The following is an 18270-nucleotide window of genomic DNA, read 5'->3' on the forward strand; positions in this document are numbered from 1 at the left end:
GCACTGTGAACTAACATAAACGAACCATGAACAGCTGGATTTATATTAACTAATATTAACAAGATTAACTAATGCTGAACAAAGGTGTTGTTCATGGTTAGTTCATGTTAACTAATGCAATAACTGTTAATTAATACAACCGTATTGTAAAGGGTTACCAAGACTTTTAAAGGGGTCATAGAATGACATTTTTGTACAAGTTAATATGATTCTTTAGTGTCTAAATGAAAAGTTTGTAATATACTTTAATTAAAAATTCTCATTAGTATTGTAAGAAAACACTCATTTTATCTGGTCAAAACCATAGACTGTAAAAAAATATGGACGTAGTGTCCGTGACGTCACCCATAGGATTCTGATGAGCCGTTCTGAAGCGCAATGGTGGCCGTTGCCATCTTGGCAGCGCGTCATCGCGCGTCACTCCCGGATAACAGAAAACAGCTTAAGTGACGCGATGACTAACAGACAGCAGATAAATGGCTATCCACCAGTCACTCGAAGTGGCCACGCCCTTAATTATGCAGAACTTTAAGGCTTTATATAATGTAAACGAATGAGCTATAAAAAAATTCACCCCCCTCACAGTTGTCATGAAGGGCAAAATGAGCCGTATAGACCAAAAGCACAATTTGTACCAGGCTGTAAACATGTTTTATTCTGCTCTAAAGTTGACCATTTTAACATGGGGCTCAATGAGATTCTGCTCCCTTCTGGATCCTGTCCCTAGCGGCCAGTCGATGAATTGCAGTTTGAGGCACTTCCGTATTGGCTTCAAGAGAAACTGCGGGAGGTTGCCGCTTGGTCAAAACCAGCTCAGTTTTCAGCAAGTCATTTCAGTGTATGTGACTTTAAATGATAATGAGCTTTGCTCACCCCGCCCCCTCTGCTCTGTGGGGCGTTCGGTTCGACCCGACACAACACACGTGGAGTGTTGCCTTGACAACATTTGAGGGTATATTTTCGAGAAATAATGGCAACGGGAGTCTCTGAGGACACATCTGAGCAACCTTATCATTTTGAACCGGAGTCGGACCAGGAACAGATGACGAACCCATCGAAGTTCGAACAGGACGTTTCTGAATGGTTGGTTAACGTCATGTCACTTTGATCTATCTTTGTACTGGCAGAGTAGTGTAGTTGCTATGTGTTTACTGATGTGTTAGTTCATTGACAGATTGATGTTATGTTATAAGATTTTTTATCAGTTACAGACACCGTTATAAACCATGTACAAAAGTAAGCTTAGTGTAGTGTTACCACGTTAACTTTATCACCCGAGTACACAGTTTGTAATAACAAACATAACGCGTTGTTCATTATAAACGTGGGATTATGAATTATATTGAGAGCGTCATACACAGAAAGCATGCCGTAATGTAACTTACCCTGTAAACTTTAGCCTCATTCATCGTGAAGCGTGCAAGCAATTTGCAAAGATTAATATAAAGGTTAATAAAACGTTACACTCACATCTTCTGAAGGTGCAGCAGGAACACGATCCTTTTTTCAAGAGCAGCTTATTAGCAAAACCTGCTTTATACTGACGCTCGTTTATAAAGCAGTCTGCTGAGAAATGATTTGCGCAAACATTGACGTTGATCGGGGAGAATATTCCCTTCTAAAACAAAACTCAGCAGCAACTGGGTCTTCAGCGGTTCGGATTTAGGAACATCAAAATGACTGCTGTGTTCGTTATTACACCCAACAACACAACACCACAATCGCTTAGACGCCATTCTGCTCCAGCGTATCAACAATGGCGGACTGATGACAGCTCGCTCAGGGCGGGTCTGTGTTGAAACGCTGCTGTCAATCAACAATCTTAGGAGGGGCGTACACCATGTAACGTCACACGATCAGACGGCTCGATTTGAGACAGGGGAAAATATATAAGGAGATTAAAGAAAAACACTGGATGTATTTTTATCATTATAGGATGGTTGTGTACAGGCACTGCCAACACACATTTCCGTATAATCAACTTGTAAAAGTGCATGTACCATTCTATGACCCCTTTAATATATCCTCGGACCCCACATTAAAACATATATCTGAATCTTAATATATTTTGGAAACAGAGAATGAATTCTGTATGTTTGTTTTATTTTATTTATTTTGTAAGACTTTCTACACAGTCATTTAAAAATCATATTAAGTATTTGGTTGTAAGATTTTGTTTAGCATCTTTTCACTTAGTTCATATGCAGTGCGTAAAGTACTATAAATCCTCTCAAGTAATGACAACAGACGTTGATTCAATTGATTTTTTCCGCAAATTATATTCATACAATCAATGATTTACTGCAAGCAAACATTACGCTGTGTAACTGTTTTTTTATGAAAGTGTATCATGTATCAAGTTCACTTCAGCAGTGACAAAAACAAAGGTCATGATCATTTCTTATTTCAAGTAAGCACACATATGAACGATCTATTCATTTTTTTTGAAGATACGGAGGAAATAGTGTGTGTGTTGAAATTCTTTTTTGGATGCAATACAATATAGAAAAAAACAAATATAAGTGTTCAATGCTTTTAGAATATTATTGAAGATCTGACTCAAGGATGTCACAGTTCTCTTATTATTGGTCACTGTTGGTTGACATTTTAGTTGGTAGATCTTTTTGTGAATTTTCATTTTCTATGTGAATTCTTTTCTTTTCTTCCTGTTCTCTGTTTCTGTTCTCCATGACAATTTTCTTATTTTCTTCTTCTCTCATTCTCTGGAACTCTTTTTCCTGCTGTAGTATATTAAGTTCTCTCTCGGCTGATTCTTTTTGTGCTTGAGCTTGATTGCGCTGTTGCTCTGCATAATATCGTTCTTGCTCTGCTTTTTCTCGTGCCTCTTTATCTCCATTGTTTCCCATTTTCAGCAAGTCCTCCGATTGAAATAGCGTCTGTTATGTGGGACTTTAAAGGAACAAGACAGATAACTTTAATCACAAATTAAAAATGTTTTTCACAAAATTCAAATTTCCAACACAAATGATTTTGCTGTTGTTAGTATTATATATTCATCAGGCATCTGTTGATCTCCTGAAATGAAAAAAATGCAGATTAATCCACTATAAATGCATTTCCAGTTTATTAAATGGCTTCTTAGCTATGTGGAATAGCATGTACATTTTTAACTGTAATCAGTTCTATCAAAATAAAACTAGTCTCAAAGTTGTTTTTTTTTTTTTTTTTTTTTACGTTGCTTAAAAATAATTATAAGGTAACAACTAACAAGAATTGTTTTTATATCTTTAATTTACTGCCAAATATGGTATGTGGAGCTTGTAATTCAATTGCAAAATAATAACTATTAGAACCTTAAATTTTTTTACAAAAAGAGAAGAAATTGACATACATTTGTATTACCACTGTAAGCAGCAAACCCAGTTCTCCTTAATACCGTAGTTTTTCAGTGTCTTTGCCCCTTCAGAACGCAGCTGGAGTTTATACACTGCTAGAACACGGCACCTTTATTGAGTGGTGTGGTGTTGCAATGCTGTGATTTGATAGATCAGAGGTCTGTCACAGACCAGCCAATAGGATTGCAATGTTAAGATATTACATTTTTAGCACATTTTCAGAAAGGGGAGCACATTTGTATTTAATTTTGTGTTTGTGTACACATGTTTGTACGTGTGTGTGTGTGTGTGTGTGTGAGAGAGAGAGAACATTCCATATTTGGCCCTTTTTTGCGTACTGTTATATCTCAAAGACTCAAAAACCTATTATTGGATATCATACAGTCACATACAGTTTGTTCTTTTAGATTGCCAGTACTCATTTTTTTTTTTACGTCTGGTTGATTAAAGATTGCTACATGTGAATAGAGTTATTGGTTCCATTTACTGCATGTGTATTTATTGGCACACTAATTTTAACATAGTGCCTGTAAAATGAACTGTGCAGATTTATCCTTAATCATGATTAAGAGCACACAAAAGAGCCTTGTCAGGACAAAACACATTACGTGTCAAAGTCCTCTTGGATTTTAATGGCCAGTGTTGTATTACCACAAGTATGTAAAATGCATATTTAAACAAAACAGTTTATGGCAGGTAGTTTATATACCAAACCAAAACGTTCTTATGGTTCTGTAGTGGTGAGTCTTTTATATCTATACTGTACATACTAGGCAACTTTTACATCACAGTTGAATTAAAAACATATGTTTCTAGTGTATGTGACTCAGACCCCATTGGTCAACATCAGTGTCTGATCTCACAGATCTTCTTGTGTTTTGGGTTATTTGGCTTATTTGTTGAGTACAGATGCACATTAAGAAATTCTAATAAAACAAAAATAATATCACATACACTTGCAATAAAATGTAAACTTTTCTTAAGTTTTAAATAGTTACAAAAATACATAACACTTTATTGGCATATTAAAAGTGATAATGTTAATACATTATGTAATTTGTATGAGTTATATCAATTTTACATTATATAGCTGTCATAATTTCCAACCCCTAACTTTCAACCCCTATCTGACATTGCAAATTATTCATTATTATTATAAAAATGATTAGGATATTAGGGTACTAAATTGTGTTAGAACACAATTAAGCATTTGGTAACTCTATAACAACACTTGAGCAGCTTTAGTTGAGACACATGCATTGACTTCATGCCCAGACACCTTGAGGAAGAGAGCATAAAAGGCAGAGCTGAAAATGCTCAAATGAATTTGGATAAACCTGCAGAGTTCTTTAAAGGAACACGACAACTTTTTGGGACTTTGGCTTATTAACTGTATTCCCTAGACGAGTTAGATAAGTCCATACATACCATTCTCATCTCCGTGCGTGCCATAACTCTGTCTGACGCACCCTCCGCTAGCCTAGCTTAGCACAAAGTCTGGAGGTATATGGCACCAGCTAGCCTACTGCTCAATAAGTGACAAAATAACAGCAACATTTACATGTTGTGATGTGTATAGTCACAGCGTGTACAAATAACAAGGTTACATTAGACACAGCCATCTTATAAACGTATACATACTGGGGACTATATTCTCAGAAGGCGCAGCACTACTCTACTTCTGCAGAGTAATTTGCTCGCAGCACCTTAGAAGCCCCGTTGTTTCTTCCGTCAACAAAACCAGCGTGACTAGGTAGCTGTTTTTGCACAATGAACCCACAGACAAAAATTAAAAAATTCCCCTCCAATTCATTAGCAAGGTAAATGTTACAGTCCAGAGAATTACCTCCAGCACCGCTCATTTGTTACTGTGACAGAGCGCGTTCGTGACAACACAATACTAACATTGCAGGGGATACATGGAGCACGGGAAAAACTGCAATACAGTAGTGACCACCCTATTCATGTAACAGTGTCACAGACGCTACATCAGATCTAGCTAATGGGACTGTTACAGTAGGCTAGTCATCTAAAAACATAACGGAACACTTACCGCAGCCACTGGTGATCCACTTTGTCCTGTCTGTACTACCGATACGGATGGCCGTATCCTTCAGCACACATTTCATGGTCCGTGTGGCAAATTCCATTTTTTTCAAAATAGTCCTCTGTGAAATGTTCAAATGGTGCTTGATGATGACTACAGGTGTGTTTGGATCTATATCCAGAGCAAATAACCAATCGATTCATCAGGTCAGCGTTTTGGATTGGAATTCAATGAAATATTATTTTATTACCTGGTCTCCCCTTTTTATTGTCGCAGTTCTTTACAATACAGCGAACACCCATAATTGTAAACTATCTAGTAATTGCCTATTACTCCAACTCTGAGCGAACTCTCTGCTCCTCACCGGGGGGTTTCTCAGGTGCTGCTAGCAAATCACTCCGCACTCCGCAGAAGTAGAACAGTGCTGCGCCTTCTGAGAATATAGTCCCCAGTGTGTATACATTTATAAGATGGCTGTGTCTCATGTACTCATGTACTCATGTGCTCAAGGGCACCTCAGTCATTTCCTGCCAGTATTAAGAATCGAATCTGCAACCTTCGAGTTACCAGTCTGACTTTCTAACCATTAGGCTGCCTCCAAAGTCTAAACAGTTAAAAGGTGCTTTACTGCTGCAGGAGTAAAAAGCTTGACCATGTGGCCAGCGTCATGGATTCTTTGTATCAGGCCATTTTTGATAAAGATGCATTCAGTGTGTAAACTGAAGCCTCACTCATTGGCCTTTCCAGCACAGTGCTGACATACAGTGAGGAAAATAAGTATTTGAACACCCTGCTATTTTGCAAGTTCTCCCACTTAGAAATCATGGAGGGGTCTGAAATTGTCGTCGTAGGTGCATGTCCACTGTGAGAGACATAATCTAAAAAAAAAATCCAGAAATCACAATGTATGATTTTTTTTAACTATTTATTTGTATGATACAGCTGCAAATAAGTATTTGAACACCTGAGAAAATCAATGTTAATATTTTTTACAGTAGCCTTTGTTTGCAATTACAGAGGTCAAACGTTTCCTGTATTTTTTCACCAGGTTAGCACACACTGCAGGAGGGATTTTGGCCCACTCCTCCACACAGATCTTCTCTAGATCAGTCAGGTTTCTGGCCTGTCGCTGAGAAACACAGAATTTGAGCTCCCTCCAAAGATTCTCTATTGGGTTTAGGTCTGGAGACTGGCTAGGCCACGCCAGAACCTTTATATGCTTCTTACAGAGCCACTGGCTGTGTGCTTCGGGTCATTGTCATGGTGGAAGACCCAGCCTCGACCCATCTTCAATGCTCTAACTGAGGGAAGGAGGTTGTTCCCTAAAATCTCGCAATACATGGCCACGGTCATCCTCTCCTTAATACAGTGCAGTCGCCCTGTCCCATGTGCAGAAAAACACCCCCAAAGCATGATGCTACCACCCCCATGCTTCACAGTAGGGATGGTGTTCTTGGGATGGTGCTCATCATTCTTCTTCCTCCAAACATGTTTAGTGGAATTATGACCAAAAAGTTATATTTTGGTCTCATCTGACCACACGACTTTCTCCCGTGACTCCTCTGGATCATCCAAATGGTCATTGGCAAACTTAAGACGAGCCTGGACATGTGCTGGTTTAAGCAGGGGAACCTTCCCTGCCATGCATGATTTCAAACCATGACGTCTTAGTGTATTACCAACAGTAACCTTGGAAACGGTGGTCCCAGCTCTTTTCAGGTCATTGACCAGCTCCTCAAGTGTAGTTCTGGGCTGATTTCTCACCTTTCTTAGGATCATTGAGACCCCACGAGGTGAGATCTTGCATGGAGCACCAGTCTGAGGGAGATTGACAGTCATGTTTAGCTTCTTCCATTTTCTAATGATTGCTCCAACAGTGGACCTTTTTTCACCAAGCTGCTTGGCAATTTCCCCATTGCCCTTTCCAGCCTTGTGGAGGTGTACAATTTTGTCTCTAGTGTCTTTGGACAGCTCTTTGGTCTTGGCCATGTAAGTAGTTGGATTCTTACTGATTGTATGGGGAGGACAGGTGTCTTTAGGCAGCTAACGACCTCAAACAGGTGCATCTAATTTAGGATAATAAATGGAGTGGAGGTGGACATTTTAAAGCTACACTGTGTGATATTTTCCCCCATCTAGCGGTGAAAAGGTATATGACCATCCAGTGAATTTAAGTTTCTGTTCCTCTAAATTCCGATTTCGTTTTAACTCCTACGGTGGCCGATTTAGTCCAAGATTAACATGGCTTCCAGTTCGACCTCGTCCACATTCGACACGGTGCCTATGGGATATTCTGTGCGCAGTGGGATGGTTGGAACTCAAGTGGCCTAATTATTTGGCTAGAAAGAACTGCAGCTAATCCAGAGTGAACTTTGATGATAGTAATGTTTATTCAGTCATCCAATTGCAAGGCATAAACAGGTTTGCGTGGATATGTACATAAATGTGGTTTCTGTGAGAGAACAAATAAGGATGGTAAATATACATGATAATGACATGACAGAAGATACATAGTTAAGAACTGTATAACTATACTTATAAGTTACGTTTTTATAATGAAACCTTAAACCAGAGCTTATTGTACCATATATAGGTGCTAAATGCAGCTGCATTAAAAGGAGCGGAGCTGCCGCTGCCGCTGCTGCTGCTAACAAGCGGTGTCAGGTTACAAAAGTGTGTGCGCAGCTTTAGCACTGCAGTGCGTTCTGTATAACAATTGTTAATATGCTGATCAGACCTGATACATATTTCCATCAACATACATTACAAGCAAATATTTTCTATAAACGAATAAACATTGTTGATAACAAAATAACTGAATGATTATTCAAATAGGTGAGCATTACGCTATTGTATGTTGACACAAAAATATTTCTGAGGTGGCATCAACTGAATTACGCGATGACACACTCTGGTACACATCTACAATGACAATAACTATTATTACTTACGGAGTTATTAACGCACAGAAATAACAGACTTTTGAGGAATAAACAAGCCAGGAAAACTCTGTATAACTCTGTTACTGGACGCTGCTGAGATGGAAACTCTCTGCGCATGCACCAGACAAGTCTGAACAAGTTGACGCGCACATGCGCGAGGCAGGGCATTTTGTACAGTGCCATCGAGTGTTAAAACCCGAAAGGCGAAGCTTGAATTTACGGGTATGTCCCTCTTTGGCTAATGTACTTTCAAGATGGAGGGGCAACATGGCGACCTGCATTCGAACCCCTTACCCGTATGTATTTTAAATGGCATATTATAAACTTACGAGAATACTTTATTACTTGAAAGAAGTAAATATACATTAATGAGCACATATATTTTTGAAAGATCTAAGTGTTTTTAGCTAAGAATAAACTAAAAAAGTTACACAGTGTAGCTTTAAAGGCAGACTAACAGGTCTTTGAGGGTCAGAATTCTAGCTGATAGACAGGTGTTCAAATACTTATTTGCAGCTGTATCATACAAATAAATAGTTAAAAAATCATACATTGTGATTTCTGTTTTTTTTTTAAATAGATTATGTCTCTCACAGTGGACATGCACCTACGATGACAATTTCAGATCCCTCCATGATTTCTAAGTGGGAGAACTTGCAAAATAGCAGGGTGTTCAAATACTTATTTTCCTCACTGTATATGTCGCACGTGCTACAAAAAAATCGGTCTGTGCGATTAATATATTTACCCATTTTAGTTAGAAAAGGGGCCTGGTTTGCATGAAAAATTGCTAATGTAAAAGCTGTCAATCGTGGGCTCGGTGCTCACTGGGGTACCCGAGACTATCTGAAGGAGGTGGCACTCAAACTGTGCAGCGATTCATGTGAATGTGAAAGCAACACGGACTCGGGTGCGCACTTGTTCAGGAAGAAACGTAACCTGCATATTTGTTTTAGCATATTAGTTTAGCATATTGAATATTTAGTTCAATAAAACAGATGTAAAGGATGATGGTGTTGATGATTTACCTTGGATACGAGTGTATTCGCGCATATGCGTGTAATCAGGGCAACAAATGAACTTCATGCGACGCACATACAGTAAACCCAAGTGTCGTTTACTCAGCTGCGCATAATAGCACCAAAGTAATAAAAACACAATATATTTACGGCAGTGTGTTTTCTATCATCCGCTGGGCACATTTTTGATGACGTAAGATGAACAAGTGCACCAGGGTTCGATATAATCAAGTTGAGTGTGAAACCAGACCAGCGCTGCGGGGCGTATGGACATGACCACAGCAAACGTGCCCAGTGTTAAAGCCCCCTTAATGTGCATTAGAAAAAGCAACAACCTCTTTCCAAACTTGTAATGAGAAGCGTTTACAAACCTGTTGTCTAACAAAAGAGAACATTTAATCGAGTGTTTTAAATAATTATTTTTATAATATTCTGTCTTGTTATTATTATTTTCTTAAATATTTGTATTGTATAGCACTTTTTGCATTTTTCAGACATGGTAGCAGACGTTTATACATGTGCTACAATTCTGTGGGCTGTGCTACAAAACTTTCAACCTCTGTAGCACCAGTGCTATGTGCAAAAAAAGTTAACGTACAGCCCTGCAGCAGGATATTGATCCCAAGTATACATCCAAATCTACCAAAGCTTGGCTCAGGGATTGGGCCTGGAATGATCTTGAGTGCCCTGCTCAGTCTTCAGATTTAAATGTCATTGGAACTCTTTGGTGAGATTCGATGAAAGCAGGGGCATCATGGAAACCAAAGAACATCAGTGAGCTGGAAGTTTTTGCACACAAGTGTTGTACTGTTTCAGTACAGTGTCAGAAGCTTGTAAGCACTGACAGACAACATTTATTTGAGGTTATAAATAGAAACAGATTCTCTACACTTTAGCATTATATCATTTTGTATATGTATGATTAACCATTTTTTTTCACATGAACTCAAACTCAACTTTACATTCTCAGAATCACTCAATTAATGTATTAATAAACTTTCTTTTATGGTTTACCAATGCCTTAGTTGAAGTGTTTTCATACAGTTTTGTTCACAAAACCAGAATGTCTTGCCCGGCAACACACACTCGCACACACACACAGAGCAAGCCTTATGTTTGCATTGCCTATCTCTCTCTCACACACACACACACACACACACACACACACACACACACACACACACACACACACACACACACACACACACACACACACACACACACACACACACACACACACACACACACACACACACACACATGTTTGGTTTTCATCTTTTATGGGGACTTTCCATAGGCGTAATGGTTTTTATACCGTACATACCGTATATTCTATCCCCCTACACTGCCCCTGCCCCTAAACCTAACCCTCACAGGAGACATTCTGCAATTTTACATTTTCAAAAAACATCACTTAGTCTGATTTATAAGATGTTTTCCTCATGGGGACCTAAAAATGTCCCCACAAGGATGAGGATTTCGGATATTGCTATCTTTGTGGGGACATTTTGTCCCCATAACGTGATGATTACCAGTCCACACACACACACACACACACACACACACACACACACACACACACACACACACACACACACACACACACACACACACACACACACACACACACACACACACACACACACACACACACACACACACACTCACACACTCTCTCACACACACTTCAAGGTCATCTTTTAAACATTTTTAATTAAATGTATAGTTCAATCTTTTGCATACATGACCATCATATAACTGGATCCCTGGAAATTTGCGGATACACTATTCAAAAAGTGTTGGTAAAGTTTTTCTGGAATGGTCAACATTGGTTAAGAGAATCAGTTCTGTATCTTCCGTTAAGTGAAGAAGGCCAAGGCCTTATGGATATTAAGTCCAAAGTAGTGGTGTTTAGACTGCAGACTTCACAAAGACTCCTTTATCATCAGTCTCAGAACTGGTCAGAAATCGCTTGTGCTTTATTTAAAAGAGTGGGGCGGATGAACTTGGATAGACACCTATTTTTAATTAATTTGAAGGAAGTGGATTTTAATGGGCTCTCTTCTTTTTACGCAACAGTTTTAAATGCGTGGCAAATATTCATTGTTAAAAGAGAGCTGTCTGAGGTATCTCAACCCATTCTCACTCCCAAGGCGTCAAAATCCGAAGCATGGTCTACTGCCCTAGGAGTCACTATATCGACGCGCTGGGTGCTCCATTCATTTCAATTGTTTACCCAATGCGTCGGATCAAGACGGTTTTTATTCTTTGCATTTGTAAAAGCAGACATGATTTTATTAACATTTTTATATTTTGGAGCAGCTAACCCAACTCCTACCCTAAACCTACCCACTTCTAAAAAACATATAAAAGGCAAATACAAGTACATTCACAGGTATTTATTGCAAAAACTGACCAACAACTGTATAAAAGTATTAACTCATGTTGCATTCCAAGTCTTCTGAAGTCATACTTAATGTTTTAATCGCTGAGATGATGATCCCGCCGCTCTGTGAATGCGCTCATTCATATCTCATTCAAATAATACACACGACTCTTTAGCATGACGCATCAATTGGTCACAAGACACACAAGAGCCAATAACATTTTACAATCAAAGCTGACGTAATGACGCAATTGGTCACGAGACATACGAGAGCCAATGCAATTTCACTGTGAAACTTTTGTATTTTTAGAACGATTGTAGCCAAATATCTGTCGCAAGAACTATTAACCCAAAACGAACACTAAACATTGGCTTTATAGTAGCCAAATCAAACACAGAACCATGTTTAGCATGCCCGTAGATAAACAAGCATGTAGATAAACAATACATAAAAGCTCTAATCAAAGAATAATTTACACTAATTCCAAGTTCGCTGTTGAGATTTGAAAAAAGTTTGTAACGTTAGGTGTTTGTCGGATAGCGTTAAGTATGAATGAGCATATAACATACTGGTTTGCAGAGCCAAACAGCGTTGTCATTTGTTTACTTCCTTGCTACAACGTACAATTAACAATACGAACTATTACAGGAAAACACATCGCCGAAAAATAAATCATACTTACAGGTTGTGGCCCATAAACAGCTTCTATTTTTAAATCCATCTTTCAGGACAAGCCGTTGTGTGAATCCTGCATTGAACTTGCGAAGATTGTGGAAGCTTTCCTCCGTGAAATGTGCAGCGGGAGCTGTGCGCGCCCGTTGTGCATGATTCACACTGGCAGTGTTTGTCTCGCGCAGCTGAACCGCGGCTCGTGTATTGCAAATACAGACGAATATTGTCCATTATGTCACATTTTCCGGTCTTCTCCTCCGACCCCTGTCTGTCTCGTGCTTTGATTTATGATGGGCAGCATATAAATGCTGCAAATGCGACCGTGTTCCCCTCTGTCTCATACACACATGCATATAACATGTTGTATGTTAAACGCACTGCAACGCACCCCCGTCCCTAGGAAGGCTGAACAAAGTGGACCTGCAATCCGGATGAAAATAACAGTGTTTCGTCGGCATTGCGGAAACAATACTCCAGCCTACTAACTATACCACAACTACAAAGCTTCCCCATAACAATACAAAATGGCCTCACCCCCCTTATTCTCGGAGGAGGGGTTTATGTAAATATTGGGGCTGGTGATGTCACCAACCCTGGAGGAATGTCTGTAGTCCCTACCGGCCGTTTGCTGTAGTCCTTAGAAATTTATTTATTTAAAAGCAAATATCTCCCTTTGCTTTAAACTTTGAACGTTGTAACTTTGCAGATGTTTTTTATGCTCAAACAGCAACATTACACACTAGCTAAAGTTAGAAAAGTGAAATCGTGTTTTACCACCCCTTTAATGTTTTGTACAAGTCAGGATGGGCAATTAAGTGGCCGGTGCTTGGCAAGGTTTGATGGTTCTTCAGCAGTTTTATATGCAAAGTTCCAGATTTCACTTCTACTCCTCTCTTTATTAATTTGTTATGGACGTGTTGTGTGAGATTCAACTGCTGTATTCATTTTGTTCTATGCTGCCACATTTGCCAGTTTTGCGTCAGTTTGGGTAGCGCACTGCCACCTAGCAGCGAACTTCGGAACAGCAGCATATACCAAAATGAGCAAAATCGTGATATCATACTGTTTGAAATAAAATATATACCGGTATTTTCCCAGTAGGTATACCGCGCATCCCTATAAAGTTCATCTAGATCCTTTGCAAGGAGAAGAGTGTTTGTTTTGTGGTCTTCCAGAAACAGGTTTTCATATATTTATTGGTGTTCAAGGCTATTTGGAATTCTTGGTGTGTTAAGAGACTTGAGCTAGCCTGAGAAGCAAGACCCACATCAAGATGTTGAGTCTGGAAACTCACCATTGTCAGGGCTCAATCCGAGGGCCGGGATAAACGGTTGTCTTTCAAATTCCCTCTGCAGGCAATTGGATAGCACCATGAGCGCCACAACCAACCAGAGCAAAGAAGAAGGTGAAGCCGAGCTAACGTTAGTTGATAGACTTTCGCCGTATCCGGTCGGCAAAACTTCAAACACATCTTCTTTTCTTAAGAATGACTTCATGCCGTTCTTTGTTCTTTTCTCAAAGAAAAGCTTAACTCCAAGTCTTCAAGAGTCGCAGCCAAATCCGATTCAAAAGACCGCTGATTAATGTTTTATTTGGTATGGCAAAAATGGTAATTTGGTTGACAAGAAAGAGAAAATTTATGTTTAATAGTGATAATGATTTGAACATGTTCAGAGCTCTGGTAAAAAGTAGGCTGGTTAGTATTATGAAATGGTGAATGATACTGAATCTTTCTTTTTATGGGGTGTTGGAAATATTTTATGTCAACCCAGTGAAGAGGGGAGGTTGTGATGTATTGTTGTAAAAGAAGCTAATTTGATTTTTTAAATGTATTTTATTAGGAATATGTATTTATGAAGTAATGTGTTAAGTGTGGATGTATATTGTTACTGGATAGTTATTAAAGAGATGTTAAAAGTCTCTCTCTCTCTCTCTCTCTCTCTCTCTCTCTCTCACTCACTCACTCACTCATTCATTCACTCACTCACTCACACATACACACACACACACACACACACACTCACACTCACACTCACACTCACACTCTCTCTCTCTCTCTCTCTCTCTCACTCTCTCACTCTCTCACTCTCTCTCTCTCTCTCACACACACACACACACTTACACACTTCAAGGTCATCTTTTAAAAATTCAAATTAAATGTATAATTCAATCTTTTGCATACATGACCATCACATAAATTGCTCTCTATACACTACAATGCTTAATAGTTTGAGCTGTGAAAGTAATTTGGATAGCTTCGCTCAGATCGTTTGGTCTTGGGAAAATTCAATAAGAAATGTCTGAGTGTGTTATAAATGGATTTTGATATCAGACATTGGTGTCTTGGCAAATTTGAGCACAGTTTGGAGAGTTCAGTTTCTCAGGAGAAATACCTGAAAAGCAGGAGACTTGTATAAAAGTAATTTTATATTTTAAACATAAAAATACATGTATGCATTAAAATATATATTTATATACTTTCTTAGATATGTTATTCACCTTTTGTAAATACTGCAGGCATTAACATTTACTCCAAGAGTCTAAATCAATGCTGGGAACTTCTGTAACTATTTTTGCTTAATAAAATCAATTTATCTTAACTGGTTTTCTGAGTAACCAAGGTATAGTACACAAATCGTTTTACAGTAACAAAAATGTTAGTTAGGATATTTGTTAGGTTAGGTTTTACAGGATGGTAAATGTTCCCGGTCCACTGCTCATCCTTAACTGAAATAAATTTGTTGCACCAGTTTGCTCCACCAAACCTGAGAGATGACATTCTACAAATCTCCACGGCACATCTGCACCAGATAATCATCTTAAAAACTGCCACCTAAGAACCGTTTCCCAGTAGACTGCATATCTTCCTCCTCCTGCTGGATTTAAAATGCTCTGAGATTCCCAATGCAATTTTAAAAGATAGTGAGAGAAAGATTGAAATATGTGACAGGAGATGAATTTGGATGGTGAAGGGACCGATAACACCAGTCAGTAAATACACTGATTATCTGAACCGGGGGATTGAAGACTCTTGGTGGAAAATGCCGTCCACCATGATTTTGTACAGTAATTCACAATACTTTCAACAGTATAAAAATACTTTTCTCTTTTTTTGTAAGGTGAAATATACATTTTATTGACATGTTTTGATTCACCCTTTTGTATTCTTATAATACTTAAAGGGTTAGTTCACCCAAAAATGAAAATTCTGTCAGTAATTACTCACCCTCATGTTGTTCCAACCATGTAAGACCTTCGTTCATCTTCGGAACATAATTTAGTATATTTTTGATGAAATCTGAGAGCTGTCTCACTCCTCCATAGGCTTTCAGAGGGACTGAAACTTGATGGCCCAGAATAGTAAGTAAAAACGTCATTTAAGGAGTCCAAATGACTACAGTGGCTCTGTATTAAGTCTATCATGCGACAAAAATACTTTTTGAGCGGAAAAACAACAAAAATAACGACTTTATCACACTATTATTGTTGTTCAATTTGAGCCTCTGACGAGAGTTCGCGGGAGTGCCATGACGCATGCGCGAGAACTGAGATTACGGCGTTCTTCTTCTACTACTACTACTAGCTTTGACTGGCTGCTCACTCTTTCGGAGTATGGTTAATCTCAGTTCTCGCGCATGCGTCGTGGCACTCCCGCGAACTCTCGTCAGAGGCTCAAATTGAACAACAATAATAGTGTGATAAAGTCGTTATTTTTGTTGTTTTTCCGCTCAAAAAGTATTTTCGTCGCATGATAGACTTAATACAGAGCCACTGTAGTCATTTGGACTCCTTAAATGACGTTTTTACTTACTATTCTGGGCCATCAAGTTTCAGTCCCTCTGAAAGCCTATGGAGGAGTGAGACAGCTCTCAGATTTCATCAAAAATATACTAAATTATGTTCCGAAGATGAACGAAGGTCTTACATGGTTGGAACAACATGAGGGTGAGTAATTACTGACATAATTTTCATTTTTGGGTGAACTAACCCTTTAAAACTATACGTTCTGATTCTTTCTGCTCTTCTTCTCTTATTTGACCCTCCCTCCTCCTCTTTCTTTGTCTCCCCTCATTTGTGAGATATTAAATATAATATTTGATACATTTCAGCAGTGGAAAAGATGGACATTTTGTAAATGCATGACACATCCTATTAAGAAAATGTGAATAAGTGAACAACATGACTGCACAAGGCATCTTTCTCTTCTCTGTACATGTTCCATACCAATTCTCTGTTTGGACTAGAAATAAGTTTATGACTCAATGAACACCCCAGGAAACACAGCTAACAGGAAGACAAACCAAAATAAATAATCCCTCAAATTCCTGAACAAATATACACACCAGAATAGACCATTTAGTCTCTCTCTCCATTTGGGTTTTTCAATTCACTGAGTTTTACATCCGTTCGTTTTCAATTATTTTGAATTCCATATCCGGAGGAATTGTTCCTCTCCTATGTAAAAGTTTTGAACAGCCACTGTCCTGTCACGTACAATCCTGAAAAACTTTGCTTTAACTTTGTGCTCATTGCTATAGTGATTAATGATCATTTGACAAAATCATACCTAAATGCTTCAACATATCTTTACATTAATAAGCCAGTTCATCCAGATATTCCCAATTGACTGAATGGGAATTAGCTTTTCCTGCCTGGTTTTCCTGTTGGCATGGTAATGAGTGAGTTTATATTGTATGTTTCCTGTGTTTGGTTGTCGTGTTTATTAAACTGAGGTGATTGAGTGGCCTCACATGTAGCCGCAGTTAAACTAGAACTTAAAAATCTAATCAGGCACCATCAAAGCCTTAGTGTGCACTAGAAACAGGAGTTTAATGAAAAATCTCTGTCAAAAACCCATCACATAAAGTCAAATCAATTAACTACTTGATTGTCTCTCTTTCCATCTGAGCTTCTTCAGCAGGGCCTTGCATGGCCAGGAACCGTAGAGTTGCTGAGAATGCAGGCCTACTTCCTTACCATTGTACCCTAGAGCAAGACACTGTACCCTAGGTCTGCAATTTATGAACTGTAAGCAGTTTTGGATTAATGTAAAAATCTCTATAAAAGTAACCAAGCTTTCTCTATTTATGTCATCTGATATAATAGATTAAATAGTAGCCTATTATAAAATTATATATTCTGACAGAGCAAGAGTATATGGGTTAAAGGGTTAGTTCAGCCACAAATTAATATTAGCCCATGATTTACTCACCCTCAAGTCATCAGGTGTCTATGACATTCTTCTTTCAGATGAATACAATTGGAGTTATTAAAAAAAATCCTGGTTCTTCCAAGCTTTATAATAGCAGTGAATTGTTGTTTAATATAAGTCCATAAAAGTGCATCTATCCATCATCGGGGGGTTAATAAAGGCCTGCTGAAGCAAAGCAATGCGTTTGTGTAAGAAAAATATCCATATTTAAAACTTTATAAAGTCAATTATCTAGCTTCCACCGGATCACCTTCTGTATACAACTTACGAAAAAAGTGTAGGAAAAAAAGTGTAGGGCCTCTTGCAGTTTTAAATCTAGACATTTTTCTTACACAAACGCATCGCTTCGCTTCAGCAGACCTTTATTAACCCCCCAGAGCCGTGTGGAACAGTTTTATGATGGATAGATGCACTTTTATGGACTTAAAAAATTAAACAACAATTCACTGCCATTTTTATTATAACTCTATATTTTATTCGTCTGAAAGAATAATGTCATATACACCTAGGATGACTTGAGGGTGAGTAAATCGTGGGCTAATTTTCATTTTTGGGTAAACTAACCCTTTCATTTATGCGGATTCATGAATATGCAAATTAGCCCCGCCCCCACACACTCAAACAGCTCAGAAATG

Source organism: Gobio gobio (genome assembly GCF_949357685.1).
Source record: "Gobio gobio genome assembly, chromosome: 6".
Taxonomy (NCBI): domain Eukaryota; kingdom Metazoa; phylum Chordata; class Actinopteri; order Cypriniformes; family Gobionidae; genus Gobio; species Gobio gobio.